This window comes from Schistocerca nitens, chromosome 5 (assembly GCF_023898315.1).
Source record: "Schistocerca nitens isolate TAMUIC-IGC-003100 chromosome 5, iqSchNite1.1, whole genome shotgun sequence".
In the NCBI taxonomy this organism is placed as follows: domain Eukaryota; kingdom Metazoa; phylum Arthropoda; class Insecta; order Orthoptera; family Acrididae; genus Schistocerca; species Schistocerca nitens.
In genome coordinates this window covers 851,812,425-851,837,356 of record NC_064618.1, presented here as the reverse complement: position 1 = coordinate 851,837,356, position 24,932 = coordinate 851,812,425, and the positions used below count along the sequence as shown (strand labels likewise).

Below are 24,932 nucleotides of genomic sequence, written 5' to 3'. Positions count from 1 at the left end.
TCTCCTGCTTACATGGCAGACGCTCTATCCATTTAAGCCACCGAGGACACAGAGGATAGTGCGACTGCAGGGATTTATCTCTGGCACGCCTCCCGCGAAACCCACATTCTCAACGTATGTCCCGCACTACATTCGTAGTGCTCCCGCCCATTATATTTATCACTTGCGGCACGTTGCCGATTCCCGTAAGAGTTCGGGCACTGTTTGTGCATTCGCACAGGAGAAGAAGATGGTCAAGTGGCCGGTGAGCCTCAACTAGTATATACTAAGAAGGTACCTGTACTTTCGGACATGTCCGAAAGGACAGATACCATAGATGTCAACGCCTGTAAGGAGCTAAGGGTTTCATTGTAATTTCATTCTAACGAGCTGCATGGTCATCTATGGTATATGTCCTTTCGGACATGTCCGAAAGAACAGATACTATCCTAGTGTAGATGTCAAAAATGTTCGTAAGTGGTGTAGAGAGTTTGCAGCTGGTCGGACCGAAACTCACGACGAACAAAGGAGTGGGAGACCGTCAATTTCTGAGGAGACAGTGTCGAAGGTTGAGCAAAGCATGTGTGAAGATCGGCGGATCACCCTGGGTGTTCTGTGCACGTTGGTTCCTGAGGTTTCCCGAAGCACCGCTCACAGAATTTTAACGGAAATCTTGAACTACCGGAAGGTGTGCACAATGTGGGTGCCACGCATGCTGACTGAAGACCTCATGCGGCAACGAGTTGATGCTTCCCGCGCTTTTCTTCACCGCCTTGCAGCCGAACAGGACAACTTTCTGGCGACGAGGTGAAAGAAGAGGTTCGTAACTTTCTGAACAGGATGGCGGCGAGCTGGTATGATGTTGTCATACAAAAACTGCAACAGCGTCTACAAAAATGCATCGACAGAAATGGTATGTCGAAAAATAGCTAAATGTTCAAGCTGTAAACTGATGTAAACCATTGTAGAAATAAACAGGTCTATGAGCTTATAAAAAATAGCAGACCTTACTTTTCGGATTGCCCTCGTAAAATGTGCCTGCGGTTCCCGTTATCGCTATGAACCGAAGGTAACGGATCAGTGTGACTTCAGCAGACGTGGAGGGTGCCTCGCAGACGTACACGCGAACCGTAATATCAAATCAGTCAGTTTGAAAGAGGGCGTATAATTGGCATCAGAGAGTGTGATGCAACCATCCGGGAAACTGCTGCTCATGTGGGACTAAATGTTTCGGCAGTACAACGGGTGTGTGCACAATGATTCACAGAAGGCCGCAAAAACGACGAGATGGGTCAGGTTGCACTGACTAGCCCGTCCCCTGGAAGATCGACACCTCATGCGAATGGCATTGCAGGAGAGATCTGCGTGCTCCTCGGCTCTGGTGCAACGGTGGAACAGTGAAACACTTCGTACACTATAACTAGTGACCGTCCGCCGCCGTTTATTGCGACGTGGGTTACGTCGCGTCGTCCGCTTCTCTGCCTACCTTTGGCGAATGTGCAGAATCGGCAATGCTATATGGAAGGACGTCACTGAGGACAGGAATAGCATCAGGTACAGTTTTCGGACAAATCCAGGTTCTGTATGTTTGAAAATGGTGACCGCATTTTGGTTCGCCACAGACAGTTGGAGCGGCATCACAGTCACTGCATTCTTACAAGACGTACTGCGCCAGCTCAAGGCCTTATGGTGATGGGTGCTACTGCGTAGAACCACAAATCACAGCTGGTGCGTGTCCAGGACACTGTGACCAGGGTGACTAAGTAGAATGACATCCTGCGACCCTAGCCGTACCCTTTCTGCACAACACCAGAGAGGCCATTTTTCAGCAAGACAATGCACGACCACGTGTTGCTGCACGAACGCATCCCTTCTTGGTGTCACAGGGTGTCAGCTTCTTGTTCTACCCGGCAGATCACCAGACGCCAATCGAAACCGTGTAGGACATAGTGAAACGATGGGAGCAGCGCTCTGAACCACTGCCAACCACCATTGATGAATTTTGGAACCGGGTGAATGCAGCGCGGAACAAGTTACCAGGGCAAATGGCGCACCTGTACCCACTAGGCAATAGGACACTTGCAGAACTGTGGTGACTAAAATACTGATCATTTCTGCAGAACATACTAATGTAAATGTCCTGCAAGTATGTCCGTCCTATCTTTAGTCGTTCAAGGTGTTCTGTTTTTTCTGAACATGAGTGTACATTACTAAAACCATCAGTCAGAGTTTTAGGTTGCCTATCTAACGGCTTGCAAGAGGCAATAAAAATTTGATTTTCTGTATTTCATAAAGTTATTGACCAAATTTAAAATTTTAAAACGCTCCCATAAATTTCTGACTGAGTAGTATTATCTTACGCTAAAGATCTAACACAAGTAGTCCTCTAAGAAACTACGTGTATCTCTTGCAGTAACGCAAAGGAGCGCAAATTACCCATACTACATTCATACAGTATGTGGCAATGAGAGCAACAAACCTTAGACATAATGTCAAATCTTTTCTAAACTTTTATAGATTGAGTTCGATTTTTAAAGATTCGGTGGTAGAAATTACTGGTTTTAAAAGAATACATTCAAAGCATCAAACGTCTTGTCCTGCACAGTAAGAATCGTTATTCTTTCTACAACATAGTTTATTTATTTATTTTCCAGAGAGTTACGGCTGAAACATATCTTCTAAAAACGTGCCATATTTTTTATAACTTTTACGAAGAAATGATCAGTGTGTAAGAAACCTGTAACGCAAAATGTGCATTCAACATCAAAGATTAGAAAACGAATATTAATTATAACTCACAGGCAATACGTATAAGAAATGCAAAGAAACTCTGTAGTTACATTCAATTTTTTCAAAAACTTTTACTCATACACTTTTTTTCAACATTTAAATATTTGTTTCACTTTAAATCTTCCAGGTGGGAAAGATACGTTACACTGCGTACAAATGAATTTAAATCAAATTTCTATCACTTTTAGCTATAGAACTAGAAAGATCCATTGTTGTAGAGATTGACACAACATTCTAGATAGAAAGTGTGTGGCACCACGAGGCGACACGCTACCTCTATCCTCTATATGTCGTCGTGTCCGGTTAGATTGCAGAATATATCCTTACAGCGTCGTATACCAAGCAGCTCGGAGTGCATAGACAGATGCAGTGACGTACGATGAACACGTCACAAGCAACCTGCTACTATGTCGACGTGTTACTCGGTGAGTGCCGACACAATGGCAAGTAAGCACCCATCGGCTACACCGTGAAACACCCTTGTCAAAGAACTCCATCAGCTATTACGTTCGCACGTGCTGAAAAACGACTTCGAGAAGCAACTAGTTCGAGAAGGCGCAGCAGTAATGGACGAAGACCAACAAGAAATGACGATATCGAACAGTTTGTTTGAGGTGCAGTACAACACGATCCGAATGTCGGCTCACAATACGGTTGCTCAGGTCACTGGTATCTGCTTCTCATCTGTGTGACTAACAGTACACGGTGACAACTTCCACATGTACCGTCTGTCACTGACACAGGAGCTACATCAGAACGATTTCTATCGGAAGCTATTTTCTACGAATCAAAAAAAAAAAAAAAAAAAAAACTCCGCCCGAACAGGCCGTGAAGGCCCAACGGTACCGACCGGCCGCCACGCCATCCTCAGTCGACAGGCTTCACAGGCAGCCGCGAATGATTTCACTGTGGGTGTCTTACGAAGTATTTGTTCTCAATTGAAGTCACTTTCACGAATTAAGTTCATGAATCCGTCGTAGTATGTATTACTTGAACACTCGAAATCAAAGAAGGGTAATCCACGTCGTTCGTCAAATCAGACTGAGCTTTAATGAGCGGTGTGGAATCGCAGGTACTCTGACAAGCGACGTGTATCGAGCTCTCAGTGTCAGAAATTTAGGTGCTCTCCTTGGAAATGTCAGTCTAGATATTAGAAGCCGTATGTCGATGCAGCATATTGACCACCCACCCATCTGCGCGTGATGGTGCGCAAGAACTGAACAACAGGTATCCCAGAAAATGGTTAGGATTCCGTGATCAGAAATGGCCCGCACGTTTGCCCGTTTTATATGAGTAGATTTCTTTTTGTTGGAAGATCTAAAGAATCGTGTTTATGCCACAGAACCCACAACCCCAGATGACTTCAAACAGCACACAGAGGAAACTTGTCGCTCTCTGAAATCAGAAACACTACCCGTAGCATGTGGCATCCACTACTTTGAACATTTCTAGCTACCTAACTAAAATTCGTAGAAATTTGATGTACATCAACCTGGACACAGTTGACTTAAATGCAGCAGCTACATCATAGACAAGACAATACTCTATTTAACAAAATATAATTCGTTGCTGCCACACTCTGAAACGAACTAAATAAACAATATTCATGACTTCGCAGAAACAGTAACGTATATTACGCTTACCTATCTAAATAAATATGCCACTGATTTATTATTTTGTACTTTACAGAGCAAAACTACCTTACCTGAAACACTGCATATGGGAAACTTAGACGGAGGAAAGTCTACGACAGTAGAAGCGAAAATTGTCCAGCAGAGAGGCTTCCGCAAGCGAGCCGTTTTTGAGACAGTCGCCAATTTCAGGCTACGAGCCGCAACTGACTTCGTTATCAAACATTGTCCAAATTAGTACAGACGTACTGTAATTTTAAACTTTTGGATTAAGTCCTCTTCAAATTGGGCTGAGGTTTCGTACATCTTAAAAAGAAAGAAATACTACTTGAGCACGTTACTTGTTACAATTTACTGCAACCTCGTACCTGTTCAAGGATGTGCTGCACGTTCTCGCATTTATCAGCGATGCTGCTCTCGCCTCTGGAGTTAGCTACGAATTATTTCAGACAGGCCCCCCCCCCCCCCCTTCCGGATCCTCTTGACAAGACTGTGCAATTCGCTGCAGCAGTTCTTCAACTGCATCCGTGGCAGTGTTGTACACTTCACTTCTGAGATGACCACAGGCAAAAAAAAAAAAGTGTCCAGAGGATTGGGGTCAGGTAACTTTGGGGGCCGAGGTAGGGGCGCTGCTCCACTTACCCACCTTGTACGACTGGCGCTATAGGTGTCGTCTTACACTAGCAGTAAAACGTGCCCATGCCCCACTATGCGTGTACCATACGGGGTGTTAGGGGTACAAGTGCAGATATTGTGGTCACTGCAATGTGTCAGTTGTGTTTCTCCAAACATGTCACATAATGTACTACCTGATGTTTTCTGAAGGGCTATAACTGCCACTAACAAGGGGAGGTCGCCAATTGCGAAATTCAAATTCGATTCATACTGCGCATAATAAAAGCTCATGGCCAGAGGTGTAATGTGCCAAAGCACCAAGATGCACTTCTCAGCCGTTGTCGAGAAAATCGACAGTTAAAAAAAACCGTTGCGGTGAAATACTCTCTACGATTAATAGTTTTCTACAGCGTTGTGGCGCAGCGGTAAACGCCCGGGTTCGTAATCCGAAGGTCGCCGGATCGAATCTCGCTCCATGCAACTTTTTTTAGTATTTGTTTTTTGTAATTCAAATATATATATATATATATATATATATATATATATATATATATATATATATATAGTGGGTTCTCTATTCTAATTCGAACGTTTGACTTACACTATACGTATTCGTTTCGGAATATCGTTTCTACGTCTTCCGTTAACTATACGTGGTAAACGTTATGAAGACAGTTAATAACATTTGTGAAATACAACTTTGTTTGCGGAAAACATAATCATGTTCTAAGTCGCCAGTTTTTCCACGACAAACGATTTTCAACAACTTATTATATGCATAATTGTTGCAACTGATAGCCGGGAATTTTATATACATATATTTGAATTACAAAAAACAAATACTAAAAAAAAAAGTTGCATGGCGCGAGATTCAATCCGGAGACCTTCGGATTATGAACCCGAGCGCTTACCGCTGCGCCACGACGCTGTAGAAAACTATTAATCGTAGAGAGTATTTCACCGCAACGGTTTCTTTTAACTGTCGATTTTCTCGACAACGGCTGAGAAGTGCATCTTGGTGCTTTGCCACACTACACCTCTGGCCATGAGCTTTTATTATGCGCAGTATGAATCGAATCTGAATTTCACAATTGGCGGCGTCCCCTTGTAAGTGGACTACGCCTGTCCGTATAGACTAACTGTTCTACATCCACGCATCAGCACTTCAACACCTGACCTGCTACCCAGGGGAAAAAAATGATTAATAGCTTGCTCTTGCCACATACACTTGGAGGCAGTAAGTAACCAAAAAGCATGTGAGTCCTAACAGCTATACCTATTAGTCTGAGAATCAAGTAAATACTAATGTTATGTTGTTCAGCACACTGTCCTTCGTCTCCAGTAAAAGTAGCTGGACTTGTACCCCTAATACAATGTACATCCCGTTCCCGAGCAGTCCGGCAGGAAGCTCCCGCCTCAGAAACCCAAGGTACCCCTGTCCGTAAAGTTTTCTCCGAAGAGTGTATGCCCTAACAAGACGATCACCTAGTGTCTCTAACCACACATTCAATGATAAACATTACTTATGTGATGATCAATGGACAACATATACCTTTACGTCACTCCAGAAAATGTGTGTTACGGAAATTAAAAATATGATCGAGTGTGAAGGCTGCTTCGTCTATAAATAAAATGTTGCTCCTAAACTGATGTATGTCTGCAATCTGTCGTGGTATCCACGGACAAAACTTCATTCTAGAACCAAAGAACCTTTAGGTGAGTACTTGAACCAGGAGATGGTACGGGTGCAGTGAACTGCGACGCAAAATTCTCTGTACACTACTGTTGCATAGTACAGGCACTTGTGCAGCTATTCCCCTTCTTGGAAAGTACAGTACTTCTGCCAAACCCATACCCTCAACTTCAGGTCCTGACCTCCTGCTCCTCTGTCACATGACAACCTGCTTTGCTGTCAGAGACGCTGGTCGATCCCTGTAAAAGTACTATTTTCGGGGATTCTTCGATCAGGGTATTTGAGTTCGTACAAACACGCGCCTTGCGACGCATTGCAGTCAGCCCTGTCATACGTGAAATGCAGGTCCGCATACACTTTCCATTGTGACTGTACGTAACACTGCTCAGATAGGCGACATCACTACTACGAACCTCCACTATATCCGTCATGTTTCTCCTGTACGTATCTTTAGTTACAAAACTATCGCTCATCAATGATCAGTGCTGTTGAAAGCATCACTTCACTGACCGTTCGTGGCGCGCATAGAGCAAAGTATAATGATTAAAACGAATGCAGTCTGTGGTGGTCTGTACCAATACGTTCACTTGCGGACCCGTGTCTACCGAAAAGTTTGTGCTTTTACACTCCTGGAAATTGAAATAAGAACACCGTCAATTCATTGTCCCAGGAAGGGGAAACTTTATTGACACATTCCTGGAGTCAGATACATCACATGATCACACTGACAGAACCACAGGCACATAGACACAGGCAACAGAGCATGCACAATGTCGGCACTAGTACAGTGTATATCTACCTTTCGCAGCAATGCAGGCTGCTATTCTCCCATGGAGACGATCGTAGAGATGCTGGATGTAGTCCTGTGGAACGGCTTGCCATGCCATTTCCACCTGGCGCCTCAGTTGGACCAGCGTTCGTGCTGGACGTGCAGACCGCGTGAGACGACGCTTCATCCAGTCCCAAACATGCTCAATGGGGGACAGATCCGGAGATCTTGCTGGCCAGGTTAGTTGACTTACACCTTCTAGAGCACGTTGGGTGGCACGGGATACATGCGGACGTGCATTGTCCTGTTGGAACAGCAAGTTCCCTTGCCGGTCTAGGAATGGTAGAACGATGGGTTCGATGACGGTTTGGATGTACCGTGCACTATTCAGTGTCCCCTCGACGATCACCAGTGGTGTACGGCCAGTGTAGGAGATCGCTCCCCACACCATGATGCCGGGTGTTGGCCCTGTGTGCCTCGGTCGTATGCAGTCCTGATTGTGGCGCTCACCTGCACGGCGCCAAACACGCATACGACCATCATTGGCACCAAGGCAGAAGCGACTCTCATCGCTGAAGACGACACGTCTCCATTCGTCCCTCCATTCACGCCTGTCGCGACACCACTGGAGGCGGGTTGCACGATGTTGGGGCGTGAGCGGAAGACGGCCTAACGGTGTGCGGGACCGTAGCCCAGCTTCATGGAGACGGTTGCGAATGGTCCTCGCCGATACCCCAGGAGCAACAGTGTCCCTAATTTGCTGGGAAGTGGCGGTGCGGTCCCCTACGGCACTGCGTAGGATCCTACGGTCTTGGCGTGCATCCGTGCGTCGCTGCGGTCCGGTCCCAGGTCGACGGGCACGTGCACCTTCCGCCGACCACTGGCGACAACATCGATGTACTGTGGAGACCTCACGCCCCACGTGTTGAGCAATTCGGCGGTACGTCCACCCGGCCTCCCGCATGCCCACTATACGCCCTCGCTCCAAGTCCGTCAACTGCACATACGGTTCACGTCCACGCTGTCGCGGCATGCTACCAGTGTTAAAGACTGCGATGGAGCTCCGTATGCCACGGCAAACTAGCTGACACTGACGGCGGCGGTGCACAAATGCTGCGCAGCTAGCGCCATTCGACGGCCAACACCGCGGTTCCTGGTGTGTCCGCTGTGCCGTGCGTGTGATCATTGCTTGTACAGCCCTCTCGCAGTGTCCGGAGCAAGTATGGTGGGTCTGACACACCGGTGTCAATGTGTTCTTTTTTCCATTTCCAGGAGTGTAGTATCTTATACATGCACTGTGTGCCACTTTTCGGTAGCCGCACTAATTTTATGTATTTTGTAAAGAACATCACATTCGCCGTTTACTGCAGAAATTATTTCACAACTGCAGTTGCGGTCCTTGGGTCATTTTCAAATGGTACTGCAAAAGATTTTGCTTCAGCTCATGTCAGACTTTAAAATCCTCCGACACGTATACATGCCATCGTCAAAAGTAGGCCTTTTCACTCTAGAACCTTTGTACATCGTGAAATGATTTAAATTACGTGAAATGTTAACACTGACGTACATCGCTACAGATCAATGCTCTAGCACACTGCTTACATGTCGACGGCGAATATGATATCCTTTGAAAAAGTCTACATATCTGTGAATCCCGACCATGAGAAGTCAATTACTTTGATGCAGTTACGAAAGAAGGTTACACTGCCTATACTTAGCTTCTGAACAAGATTTCAGGAACAGATCAGTCGCACAAATCACGATTCAAAGACTGTCACAGTGTATATCTACGACATAAGACACACAATTTCGAATAACTGCGTACAGCCGACAATGATGAATGAAGGTGCTTACAACAAGCTCTGATAGGCGAGTTGCATTATGTGTCCGTACTAATGAACAGATAAATGTCACTGGACACTTCCAGATAAGGAGCTGCATTCTAATAACTTGTCGCAGCAGTTGTCAACTTTGGCTTTCATCGGGTCTAAAAGAGTCCCTCTATGAAACCGTCGTCTGTAGAGCACCACATTACTATTTTTTTTTTTTGCGAAATACACGTGTAAAGACGCATTTGTTTGCGTGGAATATACATGAGAATCTACATCTACATCTACATCTATACTCCGCGAGCCACCTTACGGTGTGTGGCGGAGGGTACTTATTGTACCACTACCTGATCCCCCCTTCCCTGTTCCATTCACGAATTGTGCGTGGGAAGAACGACTGCTTGTAAGTCTCCGTATTTGCTCTAATTTCTCGGATCTTTTCGTTGTGATCATTACGCGAGATATATGTGGGCGGTAGTAATATGTTGCCCATCTCTTCCCGGAATGTGCTCTCTCGTAATTTCGATAATAAACCTCTCCGTATTGCGTAACGCCTTTCTTGAAGTGTCCGCCACTGGAGCTTGTTCAGCATCTCCGTAACGCTCTCGCGCTGACTAAATGTCCCCATGACGAATCGCGCTGCTTTTCGCTGGATCATGTCTATCTCTTCTATTAATCCAACCTGGTAAGGGTCCCATACTGATGAGCAATACTCAAGAATCGGACGAACAAGCGTTTTGTAAGCTACTTCTTTCGTCGATGAGTCACATTTTCTTAGAATTCTTCCTATGAATCTCAACCTGGCGCCTGCTTTTCCCACTATTTGTTTTATGTGATCATTCCACTTCAGATCGCTCCGGATAGTAACTCCTAAGTATTTTACGGTCGTTACCGCTTCCAATGATTTACCACCTATGGCATAATCGTACTGGAATGGATTTCTGCCCCTATTTATGCGCATTATATTACATTTATCTACGTTTAGGGAAAGCTGCCAGCTGTCGCACCATTCATTAATCCTCTGCAGGTCTTCCTGGAGTACGTACGAGTCTTCTGATGTTGCTACTTTCTTGTAGACAACCGTGTCATCTGCAAATAGCCTCACGGAGCTACCGATGTTGTCAACTAAGTCATTTATGTATATTGTAAACAATAAAGGTGCTATCACGCTTCCTTGCGGTACTCCCGAAATTACCTCTACATCTGCAGATTTTGAACCGTTAAGAATGACATGTTGTGTTCTTTCTTCTAGGAAATCCTGAATCCAATCACAAACCTGGTCCGATATTCCGTAAGCTCGTATTTTTTTCACTAAACGTAAGTGCGGAACCGTATCAAATGCATTCCTGAAGTCCAGGAATACGGCATCAATCTGCTCGCCAGTGTCTACGGCACTGTGAATTTCTTGGGCAAATAGGGCGAGCTGAGTTTCACATGATCTCTGTTTGCGGAATCCATGTTGGTTATGATGAAGGAGATTTGTATTATCTAAGAACGTCATAATACGAGAACACAAAACATGTTCCATTATTCTACAACGGATTGACGTAAGCGAAATAGGCCTATAATTATTCGCATCTGAATGAGCCGGGGACAGAACCCGCTCCTCCCGAATGTGACTCAGGGCTGTTCTCAGTGTGTCATCCCGCTCTGAGCCATTAATGACGGTTGTGACGTCGTAGGGAAAGATAAGACTGCCTTGACAACAGTTTTCCGCCAGCTGCTAGTCATGGCTTTTATTTTATCGAAGAGCGGACGACTACGCACCAATTGCTCTTTACGTATAGTACAATATTTCAACTTATGCAACTCCATCCATACTGTCATTCATCGTTTGTTGAGTTTCCTAGATTGTGTAGGGATTAGCCTCGAGAATTTCGTATAAATTCTAACTGTACTAATCGAATATGACCTGTCGGTTGGAAGTACTGCTTTAACACAAGCGTCCATTTTTCACGGAGTACTGATACCATTCATCTGGTGCAACACCCAATTTCAGTGTCTGTAGAGAGTTTTCGAAGAAATAGTTATCCCATTTTAAATTTAAGACAAGATTGTTACGTATTTATGCGCCTGACAGACGGCGACGCATACGGGGAATCGTCTTGGCTGCGAGCGACAGAAGATCCGCCACGTGGCAAACTTTCCGCAAGTCCTGTGGACACTTTGAATCCGCGGTCTGGGCGGCTGCTTTACCCTTTTCGGCCTACGGCAAATGTTTGTGGACTGTTAGCTGTTAGACTGGATTAGGGAAATTCTTTTACCGGTGACTTTAGGTGATCTCCCTTTGTCATTAAGTCGCAAATGAGAGCGCAAGAAACCCTGCCAAGAGCGAGCAGCGTTAGCAGGAGGTAGGCATGGCCAACGACAATCGCGGCATTTGAATCAAATGTCAGTCATTTGGCATCTCAAGCCTCATTGAAGTAGAGGCTTCAAATTTTTAAGAAGTTGGGGAGAAACCTGGAACGCGAAATGAGGAAGAAGCCGGTGGCCACCCTAGGTATACACTCCTGGAAATGGAAAAAAGAACACATTGACACCGGTGTGTCAGACCCACCATACTTGCTCCGGACACTGCGAGAGGGCTGTACAAGCAATGATCACACGCACGGCACAGCGGACACACCAGGAACCGCGGTGTTGGCCGTCGAATGGCGCTAGCTGCGCAGCATTTGTGCACCGCCGCCGTCAGTGTCAGCCAGTTTGCCGTGGCATACGGAGCTCCATCGCAGTCTTTAACACTGGTAGCATGCCGCGACAGCGTGGACGTGAACCGTATGTGCAGTTGACGGACTTTGAGCGAGGGCGTATAGTGGGCATGCGGGAGGCAGGGTGGACGTACCGCCGAATTACTCAACACGTGGGGCGTGAGGTCTCCACAGTACATCGATGTTGTCGCCAGTGGTCGGCGGAAGGTGCACGTGCCCGTCGACCTGGGACCGGACCGCAGCGACGCACGGATGCACGCCAAGACCGTAGGATCCTACGCAGTGCCGTAGGGGACCGCACCGCCACTTCCCAGCAAATTAGGGACACTGTTGCTCCTGGGGTATCGGCGAGGACCATTCGCAACCGTCTCCATGAAGCTGGGCTACGGTCCCGCACACCGTTAGGCCGTCTTCCGCTCACGCCCCAACATCGTGCAGCCCGCCTCCAGTGGTGTCGCGACAGGCGTGAATGGAGGGACGAATGGAGACGTGTCGTCTTCAGCGATGAGAGTCGCTTCTGCCTTGGTGCCAATGATGGTCGTATGCGTGTTTGGCGCCGTGCAGGTGAGCGCCACAATCAGGACTGCATACGACCGAGGCACACAGGGCCAACACCTGGCATCATGGTGTGGGGAGCGATCTCCTACACTGGCCGTACACCACTGGTGATCGTCGAGGGGACACTGAATAGTGCACGGTACATCCAAACCGTCATCGAACCCATCGTTCTACCATTCCTAGACCGGCAAGGGAACTTGCTGTTCCAACAGGACAATGCACGTCCGCATGTATCCCGTGCCACCCAACGTGCTCTAGAAGGTGCAAGTCAACTACCCTGGCCAGCAAGATCTCCGGATCTGTCCCCCATTGAGCATGTTTGGGACTGGATGAAGCGTCGTCTCACGCGGTCTGCACGTCCAGCAGGAACGCTGGTCCAACTGAGGCGCCAGGTGGAAATGGCATGGCGAGCCGTTCCACAGGAGTACATCCAGCATCTCTACGATCGTCTCCATGGGAGAATAGCAGCCTGCATTGCTGCGAAAGGTGGATATACACTGTACTAGTGCCGACATTGTGCATGCTCTGTTGCCTGTGTCTATGTGCCTGTGGTTCTGTCAGTGTGATCATGTGATGTATCTGACCCCAGGAATATGTCAATAAAGTTTCCCCTTCATGGGAGAATCAATTCACGGTGTTCTTATTTCAATTTCCAGGAGTGTAGAAAGCGAGTCGTAGCTCCACCGAGTAAAGGCCATGTTTAAATGTGTTTCTTATCTCTGGAGGCAGGAGTCAGCATGGAACGCTTAAGATGCTCAAAAAAGCCATCCCGTGTACAACTATGGAAATTTCATTGGTCATTTTCGATTTTGGTAGGCGAGTACCGTCCGCAGCTAATACGATTGTGTGGCAGGAATGTGGCTACAAATAGATGACGTGGTCTGACTGGATAATATATGCTGTTGTAAAAACATTTTCATGAATCCAGCAACATGAACATTGTAACAGTGGATGACCTAGAAATTTCAGTGAAGTAAGTACTCCACAAATTATATTAGAAGTGTAACAGAGCCAAACACTCGGCGAAGTAAGGAACCAGAAAAAGAAATGTCGGGTACGGCCTTTCTGCCATACATTCCCAGAGTGACGGACAGAATCGGCCGTATATTGCGCAAACATGGCGTAAAGACGATTTTCAAACCGACAAGGAAGATCAAAGAGTGTCTTAGATCGGCGAAGGAGGAAAGAGACCCACTTGCAATGTCGGGAATATACCGTATACCATGCACATGCGGAAAAGTTTATGTCGGAATGACTGGACGATCAATTAACACCATGAACAAGGAGCATAAGCGACATTGCAGGGTGGGGCACGTGGAGAAATCGGCCGTTGAGAGCACGCACAGACTGAGACCGACCACGTAATAAAATTCGCCGACACGGAAGTTCTGGCTGTAGAGAAGCACTATCACACGCGCTTGTTCAGAGAAGATGTAGGAATACAAAAGCACGCGAACAGTTTCAACCAGAAAGAGGAAAGCCTTAAGGTAAACGGATCCTGGCTTCCCGTACTGTAGCGAACGACCGTCGCAGGTAGCAAGAGGAGAACCGCACCGGAAATAACCGCGGAGAAGCCCTCGGACATGGCGCGCCAGGTACATATAGTCTGCGGCCGCGAGCTCGGCTCCAGTTCACCACCGGCAATGGAGGGTGAAGCTTTGACAATGCCAGCCACTCGTGCTGGCGAAACGTCAGAAAAATAATTAGATGAACGTCGGCCGAAGAACCCGAGACAGAAGCCAATAGGCAGTTTGTCAACAAGTGGCCACGAAAGCCTTAAGAATTTTGTATTTGATGCGAATGTTTAGTGAGAAATATACACCGTATCAGCTGGTTTTCTTACCTCTCAGACACGCCAAATCTACGGAATAGTGCGTGTGACGCTACGGATGTATACAAATTTGTGATGTGGCCGTGCCGGGAATGGTTATCTAGCCAGATACACTCCTGGAAATTGAAATAACAACACCGTGAATTCATTCTCCCAGGAAGGGGAAACTTTATTGACACATTCCTGGGGTCAGATACATCACATGATCACACTGACAGAACCACAGGCACATAGACACAGGCAACAGAGAATGCACAATGTCGGCACTAGTACAGTGTATATCCACCTTTCGCAGCAATGCAGGCTGCTATTCTCCCATGGAGACGATCGTAGAGATGCTGGATGTAGTCCTGTGGAACGGCTTGCCATGCCATTTCCACCTGGCGCCTCAGTTGGACCAGCGTTCGTGCTGGACGTGCAGACCGCGTGAGACGACGCTTCATCCAGTCCCAAACGTGCCCAATGGGGGACGGATCCGGAGATCTTGCTGGCCAGGGTAGTTGACTTACACCTTCTAGAGCACGTTGGGTGGCACGGGATACATGCGGACGTGCATTGTCCTGTTGGAACAGCAAGTTCCCTTGCCGGTCTAGGAATGGTAGAACGATGGGTTCGATGACGGTTTGGATGTACCGTGCACTATTCAGTGTCCCCTCGACGATCACCAGTGGTGTACGGCCAGTGTAGGAGATCGCTCCCCACACCATGATGCCGGGTGTTGGCCCTGTGTGCCTCGGTCGTATGCAGTCCTGATTGTGGCGCGCACCTGCACGGCGCCAAACACGCATACGACCATCATTGGCACCAAGGCAGAAGCGACTCTCATCGCTGAAGACGACACGTCTCCATTCGTCCCTCCATTCACGCCTGTCGCGACACCACTGGAGGCGGGCTGCACGATGTTGGGGCGTGAGCGGAAGACGGCCTAACGGTGTGCGGGACCGTAGCCCAGCTTCATGGAGACGGTTGCGAATGGTCCTCGCCGATACCCCAGGAGCAACAGTGTCCCTAATTTGCTGGGAAGTGGCGGTGCGGTCCCCTACGGCACTGCGTAGGATCCTACGGTCTTGGCGTGCATCCGTGCGTCGCTGCGGTCCGGTCCCAGGTCGACGGGCACGTGCACCTTCCGCCGACCACTGGCGACAACATCGATGTACTGTGGAGACCTCACGCCCCACGTGTTGAGCAATTCGGCGGTACGACCACCCGGCCTCCCGCATGCCCACTATACGCCCTCGCTCAAAGTCCGTCAACTGCACGTACGGTTCACGTCCACGCTGTCGCGGCATGCTACCAGTGTTAAAGACTGCGATGGAGCTCCGTATGCCACGGCAAACTGGCTGACACTGACGGCGGCGGTGCACAAATGCTGCGCAGCTAGCGCCATTCGACGGCCAACACCGCGGTTCCTGGTGTGTCCGCTGTGCCGTGCGTGTGATCATTGCTTGTACAGCCCTCTCGCAGTGTTCGGAGCAAGTATGGTGGGTCTGACACACCGGTGTCAATGTGTTCTTTTTTCCATTTCCAGGAGTGTACTTTTGTGTCAAGCGTATTCCAGCAAGAATGCCACATCACGTTCACATTGCACACCGCAGTGAGAACAATGAGAAGTAGTTCCCTGCTGCCATTCTAGCGGTACTGAAAGCCTTGTATCTGTCGACGGACCACGTTGCGCTAGGATGAATTAGTGACGCGGTAGTGGCCTGGGCTGTACGGCACGACTGGCCGCCTGGCCGCTCTGAGAGCCCGTCTGACTCCCGTCAGCGGAGCCGCTCCCCGTCATACATCAAACCGCACTGAGAAAACAGCACGGGCGCACCGGTCGGCAAAGACACCGCACCCACCACTGGTCACATGACGGCCGCCGCTCGGCAAATACACGGCGCCGGTTGCCAACATCTGGAAATTTCAACGTCGAAAACGCTTGTAGAGGTGTCCTCCAACTGTCAAAATGCATGGGTGTGTAAACAAATTTACAATACCCACACTAGCGAGGGAAAGAAAATTTGAGTTGTGCGAATTGGTAAGCATAGCTGGGGACCAAAGCTAGGTTTATAATTTATTCACAACGGACTCACCAATTAATCTGTATCATCACATTCGGAAACAGGATGCTGTAATTTACCGTCTAGTAAGGTCATCCGAAGACCAGTATCAGTTGCAAAGCGATTTAGAAAAGATTGCTGTATGGTGTGGCAGGTGGCAGTTGACGCTAAATAACGAAAAGTTTGAGGTGATCCACATGAGTTCCAAAAGAAATCCGTTGGAATTCGATTACTCGATAAATAGTACAATTCTCAAGGCTGTCAATTCAACTAAGTACCTGGGTGTTAAAATTACGAACAACTTCAGTTGGAAACACCACACAGATAATATTGTGGGGAAGGCGAGCCAAAGGTTGCGTTTCATTGGCAGGACGCTTAGAAGATGCAACAAGTCCACTAAAGAGACAGCTTACACTACACTCGTTCGTCCTCTGTTAGAATATTGCTGCGCGGTGTGGGATCCTTACCAGGTGGGATTGACGGAGGACATCGAAACGGTACAAAAAAGGGCAACTCGTTTTGTATTATCACGTAGTAGGGGAGAGAGTGTGGCAGATATGATACGCGAATTGGGATGGAAGTCATTACAGCAAAGACGTTTTTCGTCGCGGCGAGATCTCAAAATGGTTCAAATGGCTCTGAGCACTATGGGACTCAACTGCTGTGGTCATAAGTCCCCTAGAACTTAGAACTACTTAAACCTAACTAACCTAAGGACAGCACACAACACCCAGCCATCACGAGGCAGAGAAAATCCCTGACCCCGCCGGGAATCGAACCCGGGAACCCGGGCATGGGAAGCGAGAACGCTACCGCACGACCACGAGATGCGGGCAGCGGCGAGATCTATTTACGAAATTTCAGTCACCAACTTTCTCTTCCGAATGCGAAAATATTTTGTTCAGCCCAACCTACATAGGTAGGAATGATCATCAAAATAAAATAAGAGAAATCAGAGCTCGAACAGAAAGGTTTAGGTGTTCGTTTTTCCCGCACGCTGTTCGGGAGTGGAATGGTAGAGAGAGAGTATGATTGTGGTTCGACGAACCCTCTGCCAAGCACTTAAATGTGAATCGCAGAGTAGTCATGTAGATGTACATGTAGACTTCGTTATCTTATAACACACTGAAGCGTCAGAGAAACTGGTATAGGCAAGCGTATTCAGAAACAGAGTTATGTAAGCGGGCAGAATACGGCGCAGCACTCGGCAACGCCCATAAACACAAGTGTCTGGCGCAGTTGTTAATCGATTGCTGCTGCTACAATGGCAGGTTATCGAGATTTTACTGAGTCTGAACGTGGCGTTATAATCGGGGCACGAGGTAGCGATGAACTGGGGATTTTCCAGTACGACCATTTCATGAGTGTACCGTGAATATGAGGAATCCGGTAAAACAATCTCCAACATCGCTCTGACCGGAAAAAGATCCTGCAAGAACGGAACCAATGACGACTGAAGATAATCGTTCAACGTGACAGAAGTGCAACCATTCCGAAAACTGCTGCAGATTTCATTCCTGGGGCATCAACAAGTATCAGTGTGGGAACCTTTTAACTAAACGTCATCGATATGGACTTTCGGAGCCGAAGGCCCACTCGTGTACCCTTGATGACTGCACGACACAAAGCCGTATGCGTTGCCCGGGGCCTTCAACTCCGACATTCGACTGTTGATGACTGGAAACATGTTGCCTGGTCGGACGATTTTCATTTCAAATTGTATGCAGTGCATGGACGTGGACGAGTATGGAGACAAGCTCATGAATCTAAGGACCCTGCATGTCAGCAGGGGATTGTTCAAGCTGGTGGAGCTTCAGTAATGGTGTGGGGCGTGTGCAGTTGGTGTGATATCGGACCCCTGATACGTCTAAATATGACTCCGACAGGTGACACGTACGTAAGCGTACTTTCTGATGACCTGCAACCATTCATGTCCATTGTGCATTCGGACGGACTTGGGCCATTCCAGGAGGACAATGCGACACCCCACACGTGCAGGATTGCTACAGAGTGGCTCCAGGAACACACTTGCGATTTTAAACACTTTTGCTGGCCAGCAAACTGCCCTGATATGAACATTATTGAGCCTATCTGGAATGCCTTGCAATGTCCTGTTCAGAAGAGATCTCCACCCCCTCGTATTGTTACGGATTTATGGACACCCCTGCAGGATTCGTGGTGTCAGTTCCCTCCAGCACTACTTCAGACACTAGACGAGTCTATGCCACGTCGTGCCCCGGCATTTCTGCATGCCCGGGGGGCCCTACACAATATCAGGCAGGTTTACCATTTTCTTTGAGTCTTCAGTGTGTATGCATTAGTTAGTTATATTCTACACCTCGTCAGTAGAGGACGGTTATCACCACCCGCCGGTGATCTACAGTTCTGAAAACAAGAGTAAAGAGTATTCCCTCTTCCCTCCCCCTCCCAAGCCATCGAGTTATTAATGCTGCTACTGTATCAAGGAATTATTTGTCATGGAGTATTAACGCGTGACTTTTTTCGACCTTAAACAGCAAATTATTAGTTATTCGTTGCTGCTATACACACGGCGCTGGAAACGTCAAATGGGATGAAGTGACGCCTGAGGTGAAGTTGACTGAAGAGCTCGAAAAATATTTTGCGTTAAATAGTTACATGTTATTGATGAAATTTCCTTAATTTTAGTTATTATATTCAGCGTTCGAAAATCTTAATCTTGGCAGTGGCTAAATGTACAGTATTCCGAACCGCAATTTGAATACTCATCGTTTTTCGAACATTTGTAATGAACTGTTTTATTTGTATTGCTGACATAAAACAACTCACGTGTCTACGTCTTTTGTGCGTCACGACGTGGCTCTTCACAACGACGATTAGAATAATAACAAAAGTTAGTCTATTATACTTGCCTGTTTATAGACATATGAATAAAACCTTGCAAATTTTTGGTGGAATCGGGAAGAAGTTGACAGTCTTTTTTCGAGCTGTTTTTGTATGAACAAACTTTCGTAAATGGGGCAAGAATGTAACCTAATAAACGCAATAAAAAAATGTGATACATTGTACGTAGCAACGACTGTCTGCAACGCTCTAGTGGTGGAGTGAGGAAGGCTTATGGATTTATCTGGTGGGTCGGAGTTCTGTTTGTTCCATAATACAGCTGAGATCGTAAAAGTTGTCAGTGTATATGTACAAATGGAAATCGGGTGAAGTGAAGAAATATAGCATCCATGTTTTAGAGCTGTCTCTGACAAACTTTGAATAGAAAGCCGAGATTATAAGAGGAGACCGTGATAAACAGAATTCACGGTCGGCGCCGTGAAACGCAAGATGTTCAGCGAGTTTTTAGCGCTCAGCAAGAAGAGTGTGAGTTTCTTAAGAAACTGACTAAGCAAATCTGTGATCACACTTTTAAGGTCTTAAAATTCCTTTGTGTGTCGCTCTGAAATTAGTATTAAAATTTAATTATTATGTCAGATTTTCAATTACTGATAAAATTTCTGAACAATTAGTCATTCTGGAGTCGTAAACAATCCACAATTATATATATATATATATATATATATATATATATATATATATATATATATTAATTTTACGATCTGTTTCAGAAAAAGGTAATAAAATCCAAACATTTTATTATTACAGCGCAATACCCTTGCTCTGAAAGCAAAACAAAGATATTAATATTATTGGTTTCAAATATATGTAAATGAAAAAATACAAGATATGTCAAATTCACTCCATTTGACGGTACTTAGAAACTACAACCGACCGAAACTTTTCATTTTTTTAATGTACGCATTTTTCTATAATGTTACTTAATGACAATGTTCAGAGAAATAACAAATGGCTCAAATGGCTCTGAGCACTATGGGACTCAACTGCTGTGGTCATCAGTCCGCTAGAACTTAGAACTACTTAAACCTAACTAACCTAAGGACATCACACACATCCATGCCCGAGGCAGGATTCGAACCTGCGACCGTAGCAGTCGCACGGTTCCTGACTGCGCGCCTAGAACCGCGAGACCACCGCGGCCGGCCAGAGAAATAACATTTCAGATGCAGTTCTCTAATGACTATTACAGCACTACTTAGTAAAAATATTTAACTACATACTACTTTAAATGCTCGCTACTTAAAGTCTCGGCCCTTCCATTTTATATCCTACTATGTTACACATGGCTACACACGTTAACAATGGTAATAATAATTATTATTATTGCCTTTGGAGTAACAAATTTAAAATTAATTACTGGAGTGTAAGCCTACATCAACAACATTTTCCATCAAGTTTGCGGCACTAGTACAGTATTTCGGGAGTCCGGAAAGCCTTGAAGAGGCTAGTGAGTCCAAACCTACTGATTTCGAAATTGCCTTAAAACTGTATCCTTACGCTGTGTCAGGCTTCAAAAAAATCTGTAGATTGAGCGGCAGTGGAAAAGCGGTTCACTACAGACATTTCACTCCTCTCTGTCGGAAAGTATGTGCGAGCGAGCTCTGACACAAAAAAGGACTACACTGGTGTTACAAATACTTTCCACTACCGACTATCGCCTTCTAAGTAGGATATACGATGGTTGTCCAGAAAGTAATGCACCGCATTTTTTTCTTCAACAATTCTTTATTAAACATAATGAGAATAACACACACGAAAGAAAGATGTTTTATCGACACACCCTATGTTTCCACGTAATCCCCATCCCGTCCTTTGGCTTTCCTCCAGCGCTAAACGAAGGCGTGTATGCCCTGTCTGTACCATTTTTTGTTCTGGTGGTGGAGCCAGTGCTTCACTGGGTGAATTACCTCCTCATCGTCCTCAAAATGTCTTCCACGAATAGCATCCTTTAATGGACCAAACAAGCGTTAGTCCGAGGGGGCTAGGTCAGGTGTGACAGCCGTGGATGGACTCCCCGACCGCTGCAAATCGTGGAGCTCCGCCGAACCGCCTTCTGCTGACCTCACCCCCCGTGCCCAGCGACTAACTGTACTTCCGTCGACAGCAGATGCTCCATAGACTTTCCACAAACGTTTGTGAATATTCCCCACAGTTTCTTTCTCTGCAGTGACAATTTCAATAACGGCACGTCACTTGTAACGTACATGACCTACAGACGCCATTTTGAAACTGTCCTGCAACTACGCTATCTGTCGCAAGTGACTGAAACTTGGCGCTCTCACTCAGAAGATTGCAAATGACACAATCGTAACGTTTCGCATTCGTAGCACTGTTTTCGGCTGCGAAAACAAAAAAAATTCGGTGCATTACTTTCTAGGGAAACCCTCGTATTTCGATCTATACACGGCTGAATGCATTCCTTCCCTCTGTAGGTCGTTCATCGTGAGACTCTCCACTGTTTTTGCATACCGCTGGGTCGTGAGAACACGTCTTCAGTAAACTGACCTTCCGCTCCCCTGCAATTAGTCGATTTTTTACAAAACTTGTCCCACCATGAGGACACGGTTTGAAAGTGGTAATCAGTTGCGCAAAAATACGCTGTAACAAGTAGTTCGTTAGTAAAGTGAACAGTCTCATTTGTTATGTTTCTAATTTGTAAGCACATCGAACAAGAAGCCAATCTCAGGCAGGAGAGGTCAGAGCAGCACCGTATAAACAGCGTCTCTATCCTCCAGAACGACCTCAGTTGGCAAGGAACAGATGCCATAGTTTTCTCCGGGTACATTACACCCAGGTTAAGGCATTCAGTGGTGATTACATTTCAGATAGTTATAAAATTGCGAGGCTGTCAGTTTCCGTCTGCTGTCCTGAACGTTCTCAGAGATTTCCTATGGGACTAACGTCGTGTGATTTAATGAGCTAACCGAAGTGGGACGGGGTGCCAGGGTATTGGTGTGAGCGCACCCCAGTCAACACGACCGATAGGAGTGTCGGCAGCATACACGTCACGAAGCGGAACAGAAGGGAACTGTAAAAGAGTACGTGGTTCGGGGATGTGGGGAGAAACTTCTGACACCAGTGTTAATGTATAAAATGGCAGGGAAGGGGGGAAGAAGGTTGTTAAATATGACTCGTCGCGGCACTGTGCAGGATGTCGAGCGGTCAGGATTTGATAGTGGGCATCCACGGCTACCGGTAAATGACAAAACAGGCAATTAAGTACAATAAAGAGGATGAATTTCGATATACGGAGTACAAAAGGCGCGCCTAGGGTCGGAAGTTAGCAGCTTTAGGCCAGTCTAGGAGGTCGAACAACTAAATGAAATGGGTAACGGAAGGGGAAGCGGTTCATGTTGAGTTACGTCGGTGGCCGGTTGCGAAGAGCAGAGCCAGACGCTCTGCCTTCCTAAAATACGTCTGTTCTGTTCGAGGTCTGGATTACAAGAGAGAGAAGCAAGTGTGTTCCGCTCCGCAGGACGGTCCGGCGTCCACACACGTGATCGGTATGCCGCGCGCGCTATTGGCTAAAATCAATGGCGTGAATTCGCTAGCAGTTTCAGCAGAGGTGTCAGGCCGTCTCTTGTCAGCAGCTTTAACCGGACAGAACCGCCTCGGTTTTGAAAGACAAGCGCCTTGTGTCACGTAGACACGCCGAGAACTACTCTGGGAGAAAACTTGTAAGGATTCCACTGGGCCTTTAAAATAAATTTATTAAACCAATTTCCTAAAATATTCCTTGACTGGCTGCCACTGGCTGTACAGAACACTTGGTCACAGAGAACATTGAAATAAACCTCGTGGGCCATTATTCACGGTAACCTGAATGGGTCTACATCATCGCACGAGAAACGCACCCAAAACATCACAACCTGCCCGAACTACGAACTTCTCACAACGCGGGAGAAAAGCTTCATAGGGCCGTCGGTGCAGCCGATGACTTGCATCATTTGAAAAGAGCCAGAGTCGTCGGTGGACATTACACGCCACCAGCGAGGTGTTGTTCGGTTTTTGTGTTGTAAGACGTTCGACTACACGTGCTGCTCCGGGCATGGCCTTCCGCGAGGCAGCCGACTCTGTCAGCCCGCAGAACGCAGTTCCCTTCGGAGTGTTCGCTCGCAAACTGATTGAGACCTTCATTCGCTGACACCAGTAATTCCTGTCGGGTTTGGAAACGATCGCCACTGACAAGGCCTTACACTAGTCTTCGGTAGGTCGGGCAGTTTCACTCACGGAGCAGTCACGGGCACACAGGAACACGACAGCACCTTTCATTCTATTCCGTCACGGCTCCGCGTTGCCTGTCTTAGAGCGCCGATTCCATACGGCCGAATGATACAGAGGCAGCACTTCACTGCTACGTCTTAACGGTCATCGGTGGAGTGTTAAATGACCACCGGAGCGAGTTCTGCATTATGTACCACGCTCCAAAGCGACAAGCGTGTTTTTACTAAGGGGTTTGATGATATTTTGCGGAGTGAGTTAATATCTGAAAAGATGATGACGAAGAACGTATCCACAGGCTTACATACAGCAGGTTAAATGTCTTCTCCATAATGACTTCAGGGCTCTCTGCGTCCCAGATCCTGGAATTTTCTTCATTCACTAAACCACTCAACAAAAAGCGCGCTTTCTTATTGAACACACTTGATGAAACTGTTTCTCACTCTTTATTTCACAAGTAGGCAGTGGGCAAATTATAGATGATTCTAGTGATAGTTTTGCTTCAGTTGCTGTGTCAGTTGGATTCTACACGCCAAAAGAAGCAGATCTTCTTTCAAATGCTGCGAATATCCAGTTGCTGAGAACGTCGGCGAATAGATTTAAGCGGACTCACAGTGGCGATGTTTCCCGCTGAATGACTAATACGGCAACGTCCCGAGGGTTTAATGACCAAACCCAAACCTGTTTTCTCGAATTTAGTAATCAGTCTTCTCGCAGTCAACTTTTATTTGGTGCTTTACTTTGATCAAACATTCCACGGAGTTCGTGAACAGTGTCTACAAAGAATTCACCACATTTATACTAAGTTTTCACTATGGCAGCATACTGCTTCGTAGTACAGCGCTCCATTACTAACTACAAAGAGAACGGATGACAACAGAGTACCGTCCAGATCTGCCAACTTACTGGAAATGTCGGGCGTTTCAAAAGCTGCTCTCTTTATTACACTGACGACCTTCATTCATGTGGGTTGTACGGATACCATATTTATATGGTCCTTAAGGTTATTTATGAAGTGTAACGTTATTTTGCTTTATCACGTTTATGAGGTGACCGTCCAGCTGTCAAATTATCGATCTGTCTTTGAGGAAAGTCGATCTTTACTGATCGTAAATTTTAAGGCTGCCAATTGATGTGATTTCTATGGCTGAGTAGAATTTCGTCGTCTTATATGCAGTTTTTTCGTTTAAAATATTACTTGGATTTTTTGTCAAAAGCTTGTAGATGTCTATTTTCTCTGCATGTTCTTATAGCTCTAAGATGTTTACTAAACCTCAATACATTGGTATCCGTCTTATTTACATGTTTTTTGTAACGAGGGACATTCCGGAAGAAATTTTCGTCTTTTTTTTCGTTTTAAAAGACAAGATGCTGCTCCAG

At 46.5% G+C, this 24,932-nt stretch overlaps 1 protein-coding gene across 1 annotated transcript in view; it reads right to left on the bottom strand.

Annotated features, from left to right (window-relative positions):
• The window catches only part of LOC126260759 (uncharacterized), a 1,547,391-nt gene that overhangs the window by 862,287 nt on the left and 660,172 nt on the right, over nucleotides 1–24,932 (bottom strand). The window lies entirely within an intron of this gene.